A 7,173-nucleotide genomic window follows, 5' to 3' on the forward strand; every position below is an offset into this window, starting at 1 on the left:
ATGCCCAGAGTCTGCTGAAACCACGCCAGCATCAGGCTTCACCTACTGTACGATTTTTTTCCTGCACACGCATACCCCTGTTAGCGCTTAATTTATGAAATAGGCATGGTAAAAGTTTAACAGCAAAAGAATAAATGGAGTAAGAACAACGCACTAGAATCAAAGTTATCTAAAACGTACGAATCATTTCCTCCCGGAATGCTCCGTTTAATATTTTCAGACTGTAGTCGATGATGGGTCATTGAGACTAGGGAGGGTAGAACTGAGGCTAAGGGGCTGGGGCCTGATGGGTACACTAGGAACCATCTGTACTCCTTATCCCTTTATTCCATGCCTAGAAGTCTGGCAAGGAAATAAGCAGGTGCACAAACAGGCATTCGAACAAAGATGCCCAACACAACACTGTTAAATGATACAAAAACGGGAAACTACTAAATTCCTCAACTGTGAATGCAGTAACTGATTTAAGAAACCCGTAGCATATTTATAGGGTGGAATACTGTTTATTCATTAAGTTTTTTGAAACAATTTTAATGACTCAAGGAAATGCTTCTGATGCAAAATTGTACATACATTAAGATGCTGCGTATATGCGAGATGTTCGCTCAGAAAAACACAGCAAGAAAATATGTGAAAATGTTGCTCAGGGTTGTACCGAACTGCGGGGTTCTCAGGCAGGATCATTGCTGCAGACTTTGCTAATGCACGGATTTCTCACAGAGGGTATGGGTTGCTTTCTATAAAAGATTATTACATTTGCAGTGTGTGTATGTGTGTGTGTTAGAGAGAGAGAGGAAGGGAGAGAGAGAGAGAGATGTGAAAATCATAGGACAAGATCAGAGGCATTTCCCTGAGTGGTTAAAATGGTTTCCTTTGCAAAAAATGGTCATGAATAAACAATATTCTACCCTGTGAATACACTGTGGGTTTCCTACGTATATTTATACTTTCTGAGCCAGTTTCACCTCCCACCTTGTCTTGTTTCTGCCACAGCATTGAGTCCTCCAGGGGAGCTAGGCCTTGAGTTTGCAGCCGCTTCTCCTGCCTCTATTTCCCTTCTTGCCTGAGAAGTGCTGGGATCACAGTTATGTGCTGCCACATCTGGGGGACTGAGCTCAAGTCATCAGGCTTATGGAGCAAGTGCTTCACCCCCCAAACCATCTTCCCAGCCCCCACAAATTGCTTTCACAATTCCCCGACGACAGCCTTCTTTAGCAGAGATCCTATCCGTGTGTCAAAGTCTTAGGCTTAGCACATCTGGCTTGATGTGCTAAAGACTTTGGCCTGACATTCAGGAGACCTAAGTTCTAGAAGGATCTGTACCATGATCTTGGGCCACAGATGAGCTTTTCCTCCTGTATTTGCACAAAGAGGGAACCACGTGGGAAACCATGAAACTGGCCTTTCCAGTCCAGAGCATCTTCTCACAAAGGTGCTGAATCACCCGCTAGCTAGCTCATCATTCCTTTTCATTCCTGGAGGTAAAACCACCCTCAGAATCATGAAGCCTGATAGACTTTGAAACTGGCCCTCATTTTAATTCTTCAGTCCTTAGCACGAGAGCAACATTCAATATGGTTCTGAAATATCTCATGCAAAAAAAGTGCCAGAGTCATAGACTGAAATATTTATTTGAATATAAATGAACTCGGATTTGCCAAAATGCGTTCCCCCTGTTGTCATGGACACAAATGCCTGCGTTTCTGATTTGCATTTCTCTTCTAATGGGTACAATGTGTTTCAGCTCCCCATTGGTGCTGGGATTGGATTTGAGAAACTCACCCCGTCTATGAGTTTCCCAAAATGTCAGCTAGTGGGGAACTTTTGTGTCTTTGATTCTGATTCCCCTAGCCATCTGGAAGCAGACTGTGCCCCTGTGGGGTCAGGACAGGGATTCAGGGGCTCTGAGCCCTCCATGACACTCTCTTCTATAGCTGCAGTGGGTTACAGAGGCCTGCTGTGGTCCCTTGTCCAGCACAGGCCTCCCCACCTCCTTAGAAATTCACCTTTGCCCTTTTGGACTGAGAGGCTTCTCTGGGGAAGGCATTCCTGTTTCTTCCTGCATCCTTTTACCTGTGCTCTGTGTCAGCTCTAGGCTGCCACCGCCTCCTCCTCCAAACTCAGGTCCTCAGACTCACATTCTGTTAACTTCTCCTTTGTGTCTCCATTCTCAGAAAGACTCATTCTCAAATTCCGGACATTCATCCTCTCGTGATCCCTCTGTTTTCCTGGAAACTTCTTTCCACCTGGTTTCCACGGAGCAGGGGTGCAGCTCCTCCTAGAATGCCACAGGCAACTTGTCACCATTTTGCTTTAAAGTGTCAGCCCCAGCAGTGAGCTGAAATCTAAAGTCCTGCATGTAGCACTTTTCAGCTCTTTTTTAAAAAGATATTTTATTTTGACCTATGTGTATGTGTGTGGGTCTCTTTGGGGGCTACGTGCAGTTGTACTCCTGTTGCCTTTGAAGGCCAGAAGAGCGTGCTAGGTCCCCTAGAGCTGGAGTCATAGATCGTTGTGAGCTTCCATGTGGTGCTGGGAATGGAATCCAGCGGGAATAGCCAGCGCTCTTAGCCAAGGAGCCATCTCATGTATTCTTGATTCACAGTGCCTTGGTTCAAATCCAAATTCGGCTACTTATTGACAAACTTTGGCCAAGTAATAAGGACTTTATTTACCTGGGAAATTCTGAGCACCATGCCTGGGACACAGGGAGTATTTACACAAGTGAGGGACCCCTGGTAGGGCACGGGAGTAAAGCTCTGAGGAGAAGAACTTGCCTGCCTCATTTGGGCAACCTGAAACTGACTGTGGCACACAGTAGGTGCTTAACCCATGCTTATGGTGTGAATTGTGATTGTCGTTAAGAACATGTAGCAAGTGCTCAATAAGCTTTTGAATATTTTCTAGATTTACTTTATGTGTATGGGTGTTTTGCCTGCATGGATGTCTGTGTACCACGTATGTGTGGTGCCCTCAGAGGCCAGGAGAGGACATTGGGTCCTTTGGAATTGGAGTTATGTAAGTTGTACGCAACTGTGGGGGTGCTGGGAACTGAACTTGGGTCCTCAGCAAGAGGAGCAAGTGAGTGTAACCCCTGAGCCCCAGCTTCTTCTCAGTAAGCTTCTGAAATGAGCGAATGGCTGTGTGACTATCTGCCAGTGCAAGCAGTGGAAGGTAGGGGAGTTGATTCTGCTGGAGCCAAATACATAGGCACACACCAGGGAGGCCTGTACTTGGTACAATTCTGAAATGCCGTCGGGGTCATCTGGGTCTGCACAGCACTGCATTTAGGAGCAGCCGCGTGGCGAGAACGTGGCATTCACTCAGCCCACTGTGCTCACTGAGCTCCTCACTGCCTCAAGCGCTTTTCTGAGTCCTTGGGACACAGAAGAGTCACACTGCCCCTGCTCAGGGTGCTCCAGCTCAGCAGCTCAACACCTGGAGGATGGCCCCAGTGGGTCTCTCTAGGGTAGCCTTCCTGAGTACCTCGGAAGGTAGCATTCCTTGGATCAGAGCTATAACTGTCAAATTCTTCTAAGCAGAACCCTTTGTTTCAGGGGGAAAAATGTCATGTGAAAGCAGAGGCAGATGAAAAAGGAGCTGCCAGTGGAGGGGGCGGCTGGCTCTGCTGTGCAGCCTGTCCCTGGGAGACCCAAGGAGTCCAAGACTCAAAAACTGGGTGATCGGTTGCTTTCTCTGTGTGTGTGTCTGTCTCTCTGTCTCTCCCTGTCTCTCTGCACCTCTCTCTCTCTCTCTCTCTTTCTCTCTCCCTCTCTCTGTCTCTTTGAGACAAGGTCTCCTATGTAGCCCTGGCTGGCCTAGAACTTGCTACATAACCCAGACTGGCCCCTGGGCCTCACAAAGATGTGTCTGTCACCTGAGTGCTGACATTAAAGGCGTGACCCAGCCAGGACACCTGGTAGTATTAGTTACTTTGCATGGCTATGACAAAAAATACCTGACAGAAGTGACTCGCAGTAGAAGGATTCATTTGGGCTCACAGTCCGACAGTACAGCCTGTCACGGCAGGGAAGTCACAGTGGCAAAAGTGTGAGGCCTCCAGTCACAAGCATCCGAGGAAGCAGGAAGAGATGAATGCCACCCTTGAGCTCACTTTCTCCTTTTCATTCTAAGACCCTGAGGGATGGTGCCACCCACCTTCCGGGTGCACCTCAACCAGCCTGACATGGGAAATCCCACATAGATCTGCCTGGAAGTCTGTGTCCTAGGTGATTCTGTCAAATTGCCAGTCACCATAGCGACTAGTGAAAGGGCTGTGCTGTGCCTCTAAAACATTATTAGGAAAGAATTAGATGCTGGAAGGTTGGCCAACCAGAGCCTGTTCCTTGTCCCCCGGATGTTTTTGTGGGTTCATCTTGTTTGTTTGTTTTAGCTTTTTTGTTTGGCTGACATTTATTTATTTATTTATTGTTTGTTTGCTTGTCTGTTTTGAGACAGGGTCTCGATGTGTTGCTTTGGCTGGCCTGGAGCTCACTATGTAGACTAAGTCAGACTTCAGCTCGTAAACATCCACCTGTCTTTGCCTCCCTAGTGCTGAGGTCAATGGTGTGGGCCACCACACCCAGCTTTGATATGTATTTGTTTATTTACTCACTGTTTGTGGATCTGTATGGGGGAGGGGCATCTGTGTGCCACAGTGCAGGTGTGAGGTCAGAGGGCAACTTTCGGAGTCAGTTCTCTCCTTCCACCGAGTGGGTGCTGAGGCTCCATCTCAGGTCTTCATCCTGGTGACAAGCACCCTTAGCCACCTCACTGGCATTTTTTTTTTCTTTTGAGGAAGAGTCAGACTCTGTATTCCTGGCTATTGGGGGACCTGCTGGGATTACACATGTGACTTCCACACCTATCCCCCCAGATGTTTTTGCTGGCAGGGTTTAAAGGGACACCCGAATTCACATTTTCTCCTCTTGGTTGTGTCAAGCATGGAAAGACTTCTGGGGTCACTGGGGAGCAAGGCACAGGCTAAGTCTAAATGATTACATTTGTGTATACCTCAAGAGCAAGTACTGCTCTGTGTGTGTGTGTGTGTGTGTGTGTATGAATGTGTGAATGTATGTGTTCACGAAGACAGAACCTCTGTGTCTGTCTTCACGTGTGTCTATCAACACGTGTCTTGGGGCCACTCAGCTAGTATATTCCAGGGAGTGATCCTGACCAAAGTCCATCGCTTGGTCAGTATTCAATATTTAATAAGGCCTGATTCAAATTTGGCCCAAAATGGTGGAATTGCTTTTTCTCTGGTGACTCTCAGGATCAACACTGAGTAAGTCGGGAAGTTAGCTACGAGAGGAGACTTTTGGAAGCAAGGGCTCTCTGTGCTTGCTCTTCATCTACTAGGCCTGCACGCTGGGCAGGTGTCCTTGCCTCTGAGGCCTCTGGCTCCTGGTTTCCTCAGTGGTGGAAGTTAGGAGGGAAGGGTGTCAGGAACAAGGAACAGGAACAGGAACAAGGCTAAGACTCCACAGCCTTTCCCTAAGCTTTGCTGTGCGGTGGGTCCTGTGCTGGGCGCTGGGTGAGGTGCTTCCCGGTCACCATCACACTGGATCTCATCCGGGAACTGTCTGCTCTGGCCTTGAGGAGAAAGAAACAGGCTCAGAGGAGTGAACCATCCAATGGAGCATTCACAGCGGACGGCAGCTGGAATCTTGAAAATCAGCGTAAATTTTAGCTGTAGAAATCACCACTCTGCTGATTTTGTTTTTGTTTGTTTGTTTTTCGAGACAGGGTTTCTCTTCGTAGCTTTGGCTGTCCTGGACTTGATTTGTAGACCAGACCGGCCTTGAACTCATAGAGATTCGTTTGCCTCTGCCTCCCTGAGTGCTGGGATCGCAACATCTAACCCGGCTACACCCTGCTTATTTTTAAGGCACAAATCAGTGGCATTAAGTACATTCCACTTTTCTTTTGTTCTATGACCATCTAACCATCTCTACCATACTCTACTGAATGGTTTTATTTGTTTGTTTGTTTTTGTTCTTCCCTATGGAAACCTTGAACCTATTAAGTAATAGTTTCAACTACCCAGCCCTTTGTAACCACGGGAAATTTAATGATGATAGCTGCAGATACTGGGCAGATCCCCCCCTTGGAATTGCTTCTGCCATTGTTGTTTTTGTTACTATTGTTTGCTGTTTCTCCTCCTCTTCCCCCGCCCTCACACCTGCCCACCTGTCACTTCCCTGTAGTGCTTGAGACAGAACCCAGGTCTTTCCACATGCCAGGCAACCGCTCTACCATCTCCCATGGCACCCTATCCCCAGACCTCCTGGACCCAAGGTATACCACTTTCTGGGGACTCTTGTGTGTTTCCGGTGCTGCTACTTTCCTAGGTATACAAGTAGCGTGATAGACTCTGCCAGGAGGAAGGTGCCCGTCCTCTGAGAGGATCCTCGAAGGAAAACCTGGCTTGGGGGAAGTTGGATGGCTTTGAGATGCAAAGGCATACAGCCCAAGCCGGATTTTAGTTACTTACAGTCTAGTTTCTTACAGTCCAGCCTAGTTGAAAGGCGGTGATCTCTGCTTCCTTTGAGCTGTTTATCATCATGAGTGAGTTAGGCAGGGAAGAGCAGAGTAACCGCGGTGGGCCAGTGTTGTCACAGTACTGTGAGCGAATGCTAATTCACGCCAGCAAACAAGCTATTTCTGACGGCTTGGAGGCTGCTGTTTATACACCAACAGTGCGCTCCTTGCAGAGGACTTCTGTCTTTCCTGAAGCTGGCTCCCTGGGTCGCTCCAGCGTTTAGTGAGAGAACCTTTCGCATGTGAAGGCGGTGTGCTTTTTCTTAAGGCTGTTCCGTGATACTGACTTTTCTCCAGCCACACTGTGATCCTGGTGCCCAGGGCCAGGCACGGGGATTCTTAATAAACTATTACGCAGGACTGGGGGTGGGGGAGTAGGGCGCTGTGTGCCCAGGACGTGACTGCCCCTCCTACCTTGTGTGAGGCTGGGTCTCTTCCTGTCCTCAGCTGTACATCCCAGGTTAGCTGGCCCGTCCGCCATCTTGCTGTAAGTGTGCTGGAAGTGCAGAGGTTTGTGACCATATCTGCCTTTACTAGGGCCCTGGGAACCTTAACACTGGTCTTCAGACCTGTGCAGTAAATGCTTTATTTATTTATTTATTTATTTATTTATTTATTTATTTATTTATTTAT

This window comes from Psammomys obesus, unplaced genomic scaffold (genome assembly GCF_907164565.1).
Source record: "Psammomys obesus unplaced genomic scaffold, mPsaObe1.curated_primary_1811, whole genome shotgun sequence".
NCBI lineage: Eukaryota > Metazoa > Chordata > Mammalia > Rodentia > Muridae > Psammomys > Psammomys obesus.